The sequence below is a fragment of the Salvelinus namaycush genome, unplaced genomic scaffold, assembly GCF_016432855.1.
Source record: "Salvelinus namaycush isolate Seneca unplaced genomic scaffold, SaNama_1.0 Scaffold801, whole genome shotgun sequence".
Taxonomy (NCBI): domain Eukaryota; kingdom Metazoa; phylum Chordata; class Actinopteri; order Salmoniformes; family Salmonidae; genus Salvelinus; species Salvelinus namaycush.
In genome coordinates, this window is record NW_024061533.1 from 64101 (window position 1) to 76642 (window position 12542).

General features: G+C 42.7%; 1 pseudogene; it reads right to left on the reverse strand.

The window, feature by feature from the left end:
* LOC120042915 overlaps positions 1-11725 on the reverse strand; it is a 30465-nt pseudogene extending 18740 nt beyond the window's left edge.
* Between the last annotated feature and the right edge of the window lie 817 nt (positions 11726-12542).

Sequence of the window (12542 nt, forward strand, 5' to 3'; positions counted from 1 at the left end):
TGTTTTTATGTCACAAAGTCCAACACTTCCAGACCTCCTTCAGCTCTTTTATTACAGAGGACTGACTTCTTCAGTGTGTGAGACTTATTTTTCCAGATGAAGTCAAGAAAGGTCTTGTTGATCTCTTTACAAGTAGCAGGATTTACAAACAAAGATGAGGGGTACACAAAACCAGACAGTCCCTCTGCCTTGGACAGAAGTACTCTCCCAAGTATAGAAAGATCTCTTTGTAGACAATTATTAAATATATTTTTGGTTTTCTTAATTTTAGGAGAGAAATTCATATGTTGTCTGACTGTGGTTTTTTGACAGATGTGTCCCTAAATATTTAACACAGTCCTTTACAGGAATATTTTCTATTTCTTTATCATCAGAGTCAAATAAACATAAGATTTCTGTACTATATTAACACTGCTAATCCAACAATATTGCTAGGTTCCTGCACGAAAGAAACACTGCTAATCCAACAATAGTGCTAGGTGCCTGTACTACAGAAACACTGCTAATCCAACAATAGTGCTAGGTGCCTGCACACTTGAATTAAAGGGGAACTACTCTCAAAAATGTAAATTTCTTAGATTTTCCCCAAACTTCAAAAGTGGTCTCCTGATTGGTTTAAGTATTGTTGTGGACTTAGAACAATTGCATTGTTTTTTTGTTAAAAAAAAGTCTGACTTTGAGAACAAAAACCCGAAGAAATTAGAATAATTCTGAATTTGTGAATTTCTGACTCAGTTTCTCTGTTTCAATAAAAGGCCTACTATTATCCTACTGACCAGTACAGCTTGGGTTGGTTTTCTATTATCCTACTGAACAGTACAACTTGGGTTGGTCTACTATTATCCTACTGACCAGTACAGCTTGGGTTGGTATACTATTATCCTACTGAACAGTACAGCTTGGGTTGGTCTACTATTATCCTACTGAACAGTACAGCTTGGGTTGGTCTACTATTATCCTACTGAACAGTACAGCTTGTGTTGGTGTACTATTATCCTACTGACCAGTACAGCTTGGGTTGGTCTACTATTATCCTACTGAACAGTACAGCTTGGGTTGGTCTACTATTATCCTACTGAACAGTACAGCTTGGGTTGGTCTACTATTATCCTACATCTTGGGTTGGTCTACTATTATCCTACTGACCAGTACAGCTTGGGTTGGCCTGCTATTATCCTACTGACCAGTACAGCTTGGGTTGGTCTACTATTATCCTACTATTATCCTACTGAACAGTACATCTTGGGTTGGTCTACTATTATCCTACTGACCAGTACAGCTTGGGTTGGCCTGCTATTATCCTACTGACCAGTACAGTTTGTGTTGGCCTACTATTATCCTACTGACCAGTACAGCTTGGGTTGGTCTACTATTATCCTACTGAACAGTACAGCTTGGGTTGGTCTACTATTATCCTACTGAACAGTACAGCTTGGGTTGGTCTACTATTATCCTACTGAACAGTACAGCTTGGGTTGGTCTACTATTATCCTACTGAACAGTACAGCTTGGGTTGGTCTACTATTATCCTACTGAACAGTACAGCTTGGGTTGGTCTACTATTATCCTACTGAACAGTACAGCTTGGGTTGGTCTACTATTATCCTACTGAACAGTACAGCTTGGGTTGGTTTTCTATTATCCTACTGAACAGTACAACTTGGGTTGGTCTACTATTATCCTACTGACCAGTACAGCTTGGGTTGGTCTACTATTATCCTACTGAACAGTACAGCTTGGGTTGGTCTACTATTATCCTACTGAACAGTACAGCTTGGGTTGGCCTGACTGTGAAAGACCAATATGGAATTTATCATTTTAGGTCATTCAGAGTGTATATCACTGTTTCTCATGCTTTTCACACAGGGTGCCTTTCCTTCTCTGGGCCGTTTGGAAAATGTTTTACTAAATTAGAGTACTGTGTACCCACTTCTCCAGGCAGCACTACACCACTGACCTACACAACAGCTTTCAACATACCAGTATTTAGTTTGGAAACTTTCAAAAGAAATGCTGGTATAAATAATACAATATCAAAATATGTAAAATTATCCATTTATTTGTTTAAAAAGTGGTTGCAATGCTGTGAAAAACAGTTGTACTGAACTACAGTGCTAAAATAATAGATATTCTCAAAGTTGAGCTTGTCTTTGCAGGGGGACTCTTATTTAGAAGAAAATAATCTGATGTTGTGCTGCCAGCATATTATCCTGCTGCTAGCAGAACAGTAATATAAGAGTTTAACCTCGAATATTTGTACGTGTGCTGCGAGGTACAAACTGCAGAGATCTCTATGGAGAGCGAGATCAATAATAGGTTATTTCCACAAGGGGGCGACAAACGCCAGTTATTATTCCAGAATAGAGCACCACAGAATTTATAGGCTCCCTTTGCCAAGTGGTCAATTTGGAGATCCTCCGGCCTGGGCCAGGGGTGCGTCCCAAAAGTATTTACTGCTTCCTGAAGTGTGCACTCGTTCACTACTCCCCATAAAGTGTAAAAGCATTGGATTGGTGAAGGCGTAGGTTATAGCACGAGTTTCCATACTAATCAATTCCTGTCCATGAAGGGAGGTGAGCAAGTGCACACTTTGGGAGAAAGGAGAGGTTATTGGGGCACAGCCCAGGTATGCAGACGTTTCCCCAGCCCAGGTATGCAGACGTTTCCCCAGCCCAGGTATGCAGACGTTTCCACAGCCCAGGTATGCAGACGTTTCCCCAGCCCAGGTATGCAGACGTTTCCCCAGCCCAGGTATGCAGACGTTTCCCCAGCCCAGGTATGCAGACGTTTCCCCAGCCCAGGTATGCAGATGTTTCCACAGCCCAGGTATGCAGACGTTTCCCCAGACCAGGTATGCAGACGTTTCCCCAGCCCAGGTATGCAGACGTTTCCCCAGCCCAGCACCACTTCAACCAATCAATCAATATACAGTGGGGCAAAAAAGTATTTAGTCAGCCACCAATTGTGCAAGTTCTCCCACTTAAAAAGATGAGAGAGGCCTGTAATTTTTATCATAGGTACACTTCAACTATGACAGACAAAATGAGAGAGAAAAAATCCAGCAAATCACATTGTAGGATTTTTAATTAATTAATTTGCAAATTGTGGTGGAAAATAAGTATTTGGTCACCTACAAACAAGCAAGATTTCCATTGTTTCTCTATGTTGTTGTAGGTCAGGGCATGTCTAGCGGGTGATCTAGTATATCTATGTCTATGTTGTGTTCTATTTTTTTTTTTCTATGTTGGTGTTTTGTATGATTCCCAAATAGAGGCAATTGGGGATCATATTTAAGTTATTTTTCACACCTGTGTTTGTGGGATCTTGTTTATGTGTAGTTGCCTGTGAGCACTCCATTGTCTTCACGTTTCGTTTATTGTTTTTGTGCGTTTCAGTTAATAAACATGTGGAAACCACATCACGCTGCACCTTGGTCCGATAATTCTTACGACGAGCGTGACATCTTCTCTTCTCTCTCTTTGTTTGTTTGTATTTTCTCACTGTTTGAATTAGCAGGTGTTATTATTAGCCCCTCATCTGTGTGTGTGAGAGAGAGAGAGAAAGACAGACAGAAAGAGCGAGAGACACAGAGAGAGAGAGACAGACAGACAGACAGACAGACAGAACAGACAGACAGACAGACAGAACAGACAGACAGACAGACAGACAGACAGACAGACAGACAGACAGACAGACAGACAGACAGACAGACAGACAGACAGACAGACAGACAGACAGACAGACAGACAGACAGACAGACAGACAGACAGACAGACAGACAGACAGACAGACAGACAGACAGACAGACAGACAAGCAAGCTGGACCCAGGACAGCAAACATATTAGACCCAACCAAATCATGAGAAAACAAAAAGATAATTTCTTGACACATTTGAAAGAATTAACAACAAAAAAAGAGCAAACTAGAATGCTATTTGGCCCTAAACAGAGAGTACACTGTGGCAGAATACCTGACCACTGTGACTGACCCTAAACAGAGAGTACACAGTGGCAGAATACCTGACAACTGTCACTGACCCTAAACAGAGAGTACACAGTGGCAGAATACCTGACCACTGTCACTGACCCTAAACAGAGAGTACACAGTGGCAGAATACCTGACCACTGGTACTGACCCTAAACAGAGAGTACACAGTGGCAGAATACCTGACCACTGTGACTGACCCTAAACAGAGAGTACACAGTGGCAGAATACCTGACCACTGTCACTGACCCTAAACAGAGAGTACACAGTGGCAGAATACCTGACCACTGTCACTGACCCTAAACAGAGAGTACACAGTGGCATAATACCTGACCACTGTGACTGACCCTAAACAGAGAGTACACAGTGGCAGAATACCTGACCACTGTGACTGACCCTAAACAGAGAGTACACAGTGGCAGAATACCTGACCACTGTCACTGACCCTAAACAGAGAGTACACAGTGGCAGAATACCTGACCACTGTGACTGACCCTAAACAGAGAGTACACAGTGGCAGAATACCTGACCACTGTGACTGACCCTAAACAAAGAGTACACAGTGGCAGAATACCTGACCACTGTGACTGACCCTAAACAGAGAGTACATAGTGGCAGAATACCTGACCACTGTGACTGACCCTAAACAGAGAGTACACAGTGGCAGAATACCTGACCACTGTCACTGACCCTAAACAAAGAGTACATAGTGGCAGGATACCTGACCACTGTGACTGACCCTAAACAGAGAGTACATAGTGGCAGAATACCTGACCACTGTGACTGACCCTAAACAGAGAGTACACAGTGGCAGAATACCTGACCACTGTGACTGACCCTAAACAGAGAGTACACAGTGGCAGAATACCTGACCACTGTCACTGACCCTAAACAGAGAGTACACAGTGGCAGAATACCTGACCACTGTGACTGACCCTAAACAGAGAGTACACAGTGGCAGAATACCTGACCACTGTCACTGACCCTAAACAGAGAGTACACAGTGGCAGAATACCTGACCACTGTCACTGACCCTAAACAGAGAGTACACAGTGGCAGAATACCTGACCACTGTGACTGACCCTAAACAGAGAGTACACAGTGGCAGAATACCTGACCACTGTGACTGACCCTAAACAGAGAGTACACAGTGGCAGAATACCTGACCACTGTCACTGGCCCTAAACAGAGAGTACACAGTGGCAGAATACCTGACCACTGTCACTGACCCTAAACAGAGAGTACACAGTGGCAGAATACCTGACCACTGTGACTGACCCTAAACAGAGAGTACACAGTGGCAGAATACCTGACCACTGTGACTGACCCTAAACAGAGAGTACACAGTGGCAGAATACCTGACCACTGTCACTGACTCTAAACAGAGAGAACACAGTGGCAGAATACCTGACCACTGTGACCTACACTAAAACAGAGAGTACACAGTGGCAGAATACCTGACCACTGTCACTGACCCTAAACAGAGAGTACACAGTGGCAGAATACCTGACCACTGTGACTGACACTAAACAGAGAGTACACAGCGGCAGAATACCTGACCACTGTCACTGACCCTAAACAGAGAGTACACAGTGGCAGAATACCTGACCACTGTGACTGACCCTAAACAGAGAGTACACAGTGGCAGAATACCTGACCACTGTCACTGACCCTAAACAGAGAGTACACAGTGGCAGAATACCTGACCACTGGTACTGACCCTAAACAGAGAGTACACAGTGGCAGAATACCTGACCACTGTCACTGACCCTAAACAGAGAGTACACAGTGGCAGAATACCTGACCACTGGTACTGACCCTAAACAGAGAGTACACAGTGGCAGAATACCTGACCACTGACACTGACCCAAACTTAAGGAAGCTTTGACTATGTACAGACACAGTGAGCATAGCCTTGCTATTGAGAAAGGCCGCCGAGGGCAGACCTCAAATCAAATCAAATTGTATTAGTTACGAGCCCCTAATCAACACTGCAGTTATAAAAATATGGATAAGAAATGAAAGTAACAAGTAATTAAAGAGCAGCAGTAAAATAACAATAGCAGGACTATTTACAGGTGGTACCTGGCTCTCAAGAGAAGACAGGCTATGTGTACACAGCCCACAAAATGAGGTGGAAACTGAGATGCACTTCCTAACCTCCTGCCAAATGTATGACCAGTTAATTCATACTGTATGTTGTAGTCTGTCCAAGAGGGGAATCACACAGACTGATCTCAGTTAATTCATACTGTATGTTGTAGTCTGTCCAAGAGGGGAATCACACAGACTGATCTCAGTTAATTCATACTGTATGTTGTAGTCTGTCCAAGAGGGGAATCACACAGACTGATCTCAGTTAATTCATACTGTATGTTGTAGTCTGTCCAAGAGGGGAATCACACAGACTGATCTCAGTTAATTCATACTGTATGTTGTAGTCTGTCCAAGAGGGGAATCACACAGACTGATCTAAGTTAATTCATACTGTATGTTGTAGTCTGTCCAAGAGGGGAATCACACAGACTGATCTCAGTTAATTCATACTGTATGTTGTAGTCTGTCCAAGAGGGGAATCACACAGACTGATCTCAGTTAATTCATACTGTATGTTGTAGTCTGTCCAAGAGGGGAATCACACAGACTGATCTCAGTTAATTCATACTGTATGTTGTAGTCTGTCCAAGAGGGGAATCACACAGACTGATCTCAGTTAATTCATACTGTATGTTGTAGTCTGTCCAAGAGGGGAATCACACAGACTGATCTCAGTTAATTCATACTGTATGTTGTAGTCTGTCCAAGAGGGGAATCACACAGACTGATCTCAGTTAATTCACACTGTATGTTGTAGTCTGTCCAAGAGGAGAATCACACAGACTGATCTCAGTTAATTCATACGGTATGTTGTAGTCTGTCCAAGAGGGGAATCACACAGACTGATCTCAGTTAATTCATACTGTATGTTGTAGTCTGTCCAAGAGGAGAATCACACAGACTGATCTCAGTTAATTCATACTGTATGTTGTAGTCTGTCCAAGAGGGGAATCACACAGACTGATCTCAGTTAATTCATACTGATGTTGCAGTCTGTCCAAGAGGGGAATCACACAGACTGATCTCAGTTAATTCATACTGTATGTTGTAGTCTGTCCAAGAGGGGAATCACACAGACTGATCTCAGTTAATTCATACTGTATGTTGTAGTCTGTCCAAGAGGGGAATCACACAGACTGATCTCAGTTAATTCATACTGTATGTTGTAGTCTGTCCAAGAGGGGAATCACACAAGACTGATCTCAGTTAATTCATACTGTATGTTGTAGTCTGTCCAAGAGGGGAATCACACAAGACTGATCTCAGTTAATTCATACTGTATGTTGTAGTCTGTCCAAGAGGGGAATCACACAAGACTGATCTCAGTTAATTCATACTGTATGTTGTAGTCTGTCCAAGAGGGGAATCACACATACTGATCTCAGTTAATTCATACTGTATGTTGTAGTCTGTCCAAGAGGGAAATCACACAAGACTGACAGACAGTGATTTTATTAAAAGCATAAAGTTGATTACATGGCAGTTTAGAGAGCAACTTAACAAAAATCTACATAATAATAAATCTCATAACAATTATAATCAATAACATAATTATCTCTATACTACTAACAACATCATAACAATAATCTACATCGTAATCAATATCATAACATTTATAATCAATAACATCATGAGAGGTAAACAACAACAACAAACCAAAATTACCTCTTATTTATTTTTTCAAAACACAAAGAATGAACATGATTATAATAATACCTGGACTAATAATGGAAACACTACAAGATAAAGAATCTAAGAGACACTAAATAAGATAAAGAATCTAAGAGACACTAAATAAGATAAAGAATCTAAGAGACACTAAATAAGATAAAGATTCTAAGAGACACTAAATAAGATAAAGATTCTAAGAGACACTAAATAAGATAAAGAATCTAAGAGAACACTAAATAAGATAAAGAATCTAAGAGAACACTAAATAAGATAAAGAATCTAATAGAACACCAAATAAGATAAAGAATCTAAGAGGACACTAAATAAGATAAAGAATCTAAGAGAACACTAAATAAGATAAAGAATCTAAGAGACACTAAATAAGATAAAGAATCTAAGAGACACTAAATAAGATAAAGAATCTAAGAGACACTAAATAAGATAAAGAATCTAAGAGACACTAAATAAGATAAAGATTCTAAGAGACACTAAATAAGATAAAGAATCTAAGAGAACACTACAAAGGATAAAGAATCTAAGAGACACTAAATAAGATAAAGATTCTAAGAGACACTAAATAAGATAAAGAATCTAAGAGACACTAAATAAGACAAAGACCTGAAGACAAAAGCAGAAATCAAAAAGCAATACATTCTGGAACACCAAACAGACGTAATTGAGCTACTCTCTTAAAATTATCAAAACCCCATGTTACCCAAACACCATATTACCCCAAACCCCATGTTACCCAAAACCCCATGTTACCCAAAACCCCATGTTACCCTGAACCCCATGTTACCCAAAACCCCATGTTACCCAAAACCCCATGTTACCCAGAACCCCATGTTTCCCAGAACCCCATGTTACCCAGAACCCCATGTTACCCTGAACCCCATGTTACCCTGAACCCCATGTTAACCTGAACCCCACGTTACCCAGAACCCCCTGTTACAAAAAAAAACATGTTACCCAAACCCCATGTTACCCAAACCCCACGTTACCCAAAACCCCACGTTACCCAAAACCCCATGTTACCCAAAACCCCACGTTACCCAAAACCCACATTACCCAAAACCCATGTTACCCAAAACCCATGTTACCCAAAACCCATGTTACCAGAACCCCCATGTTACCAGAACCCCATGTTACCAGAACCCCATGTTACCAGAACCCCATGTTACCAGAACCCCATGTTACCAAAACCCCACGTTACCAAAACCCCACGTTACCCAAAACCCCACGTTACCCAAAACCCCACGTTACCCAGAACCCCATGTTACCAGAACCCCACGTTACCAAAACCCAATGTTACCCAAAAGCATGTTACCAGAACCCCACGTTACCCAGAACCCAACGTTACCCAGAACCCCACGTTACCCTGAACCCCACGTTACCCTGAACCCCACGTTACCCTGAACCCCACGTTACCCTGGCCCCCACGTTACCCAGAACCCGATCTTACAAAAAAAAAATATTGTTACCCAAACCCCATTTTACCCAAACCCCACGTTACCCAGAACCCCACGTTACCCAGAACCCCATGTTACCAGAACCCAATGTTACCCAGAACCCCATGTTACCCAAAACCCATGTTACCCAAAACCCCATGTTACCCAAAACCCCTGTTACCCAAAACCATGTTACCCAGAACCCCATGTTACCCAGAACCCCATGTTACCAGAACCCCACGTTATCCAGAACCCCACGTTACCCAGAACCCCATGTTACCAAAACCCCATGTTACCCAAAACCCCATGTTACCCAGAACCCCATGTTACCCAAAACCCCATGTTACCCAGAACCCCATGTTTCTCTGGTGGTAAAAACCAAACTAAAAGGAATAATGGTGGTTGCAGTCACTCCTTTTAGATTTCTTCCAAGGTTCTAGAAAGATAAACTAATTCTGAACTTGTTATTAAAATTAGAACCACTTCAGGTTTGTCACCACATTTTAAACACCAGTCCACTGCTACCCATCGATTTAAAACACAAAACTGACCTAAGATCAGCATGTAGGGTCAGCTTCATTCTACTCCTACTCCGTCCCCTGGGCTGCTCTCTCCTCTCCCGGTCCAGCTTCAGCTCTGGAGCTCAGAGAGACCATCTCCATGGCATTGACATAAAGATCCATGCTGCTCACTCTGTTCACTCTCTTCTGCCTCCTAGTGGGCTAGGGAGACACAGCACCAACAGTCAGACATTTACTCTCTAGTATCTCCATTCTCTCCCTCCCTCTCCTCCTCACCCTCTCCCCCTCACCGTCTCCCTCTAGTTTAAATGACTTGTAACGTCTGAGTAAATGTCTTTACCTTGTAGTACAGGTAGGAGGTGGTGATGGCTGTCAGTAGGAGCAGCAGCACTACAACGTGTCTGATGATGAAGGCTGGCAGAGGAGAGGCTGCAAACAGAAACACCTTTGATGAGGGGACTGATCATCATCACATAGATCTGTGGCAAATCTGTCAATGACAAAGTTATAAGTCTGGTTCATGTTCAGTTACCTGTGATGGTGAGGGAGAGGAGCTCACTCTCAGAGGAGAAGTTATGAGAGAAAACATAATTGTCATAAACACAGCTGTAGTTCCCTTGGTGGGAGTCATCTGCAGCAGGGAAGAGGAAGGCAGCAGAGTGATTGACAGCTGGCTGGGTCTGGGTTCTGTTGGAGCCGGTGAACGTGAGGAGGAAGGAGCCTCCTGGGTACTGTGGCTGAGTGGAGCAGGTGATGGTGAAGCTGTAGCCCCTGAACATCTCGGGCCCCTGGTGGCCCCTGGAGACCCCTCCCATTGAGTCAGTCAGGAAGATATCAGGCTGGACTGTAGCAATAAAAGAGAAGAAGAAAAACCTCTTCAACTAGTTTCCTATAGATATGACAATAACATCAGCATGTAACAGTGCTAGCCACCCTCCCTCACAGGGCAACATGAGTAGTGGGCCTACAGTCACTGAGACAACATATGTTGATATCAGGCTTAAGCAGAACATCTGGAACAAGAGGAGAGAAAAAGAAAACGTAGCTCCTCAACTACTTTCCTCATTTAGATATGACAATAACATGACATGTGACAGTGGTAGTGAGTAGAGACGTTCACTGAGATAACACTCAAGTACAAAAGCATTCTGGGATATTTAAGTTGTATTTGATTCCTACTTGACTGAGTGATCTATTTAGTAAAGCAGACTTACAAGCTAAACAGTCATCATGAGAGGTGCAGAGGAAGTTGTATGAATGAAGGAAATCAGTTGAATGTAATTATAATATCTTGTTATTACCTGAGCAGATCACTGTGAGTCAAAGAAGGAGAAAAGAACTTCTCCAACACTCCCTCAGTGAAGACTCAGACCCAGAACAGATAACTTCAACACCTCTAGTGGTGTTTCCAGGTAGTACTGAAACATTGGAGCCACAACCCAGCTGTCTACACACTACTGCAGCTACCTCCTCCTGGTTCCTGTCCTCAGCTCCCACAATCATCCACTCTCCCTGGTCGTACCACTCCACTCCACCAGCACAGCGACTGCCTCCTCCCACCAGCCTCACATCATCAGGCTCTGAGAAAAGAAAAGAGAGAGACAGTAATCTTACTATTTTCTCACTAAAACACACCTATATTGTCTCTCATCTTCTTCACTCCAGGTGAGAAACAATGTTGATTGAGTGACAAACTGTTTCTTACCTGAGCAGGTGAGTCCAACAGCATTACCAGGTAGGCAGGTGTTGTGTTTTCTGTCTGAGGTGTCACAGTCCAGGAGAAGGGACTCACTGCCTTTACACTGGAACTCTTTATCCCAGGTCTGACCCTCACCTCCTCCATAGAGCCCCCCCTGTAGAGCTGCAGGAGCCCCACAGCCAAGCTCCCCACAGACTACCTCTGCATCCTGCCGGTCAAAGTCAGCTTCACACACTGAGGCCCAGGACTGATTGGACTTCACCTCCACTCTCCCAGAGCAGAGACCAGCTCCATCCACAAGCCGCACAGACTCTGGAGAAAAAGAGTTGGTTGAACATTCAATCAGTTTTGTTGATGACACTGTCAAGGACTAAACACAAATATGTTGGATAAAAGATTGTAGTTTGCTATGTTTGATACTGTAAGAGGTAGAAATGGGTTCTTAGTCACTCAGGATCGGGTTGGGAATAATGCAGGCAGGAGACAGGAATAAGTTCACTTCACTTTATAGAAAATAAACAGCTGGACATCCATCAGGCAGCTTCACTTCAGTACCATCTGAACTACAATGATCTGCCCATGAACATCTCCCATAAACCAATATGACAAACACAACTATAATGTTTAAATACATCTGACATCTCTCCCTCTATTTAAATGAAATAAAAACACATAAAACATGATACATGGTAATATTGTATAATGTACAAATAAATCTCTCAATATGACCAATCTCTTACCTGAACAGGTCACATGATGATAATATTCACCATCACAGTCACCAGGTCTGTGAATTTCTCCATGTGTGATAATAAAGTTGACTAATATTGAACTGCTATAATCCCTGTAGATTTATACTCTACCTACATGGTGGACTGACGCTTTGAGCCTGGAGATCTGAGGAGAAAGAGAGAAACAAAGGAGAAAGGGAGGCGTCAGAGGAAGAGAGAGACAGAGGTTAAATGAACATCAACATGACCTTTCATGATGTGATGGGAAGACAGGCTTATCGTTGGTATGGTGCAACAACACCCATGTGTACATACACTATATATACAAAATTATGTGGACACCCCTTCAAATGCTGTCCCCATCTGGCCGTGCTGCTGCTCCAGTTTCAA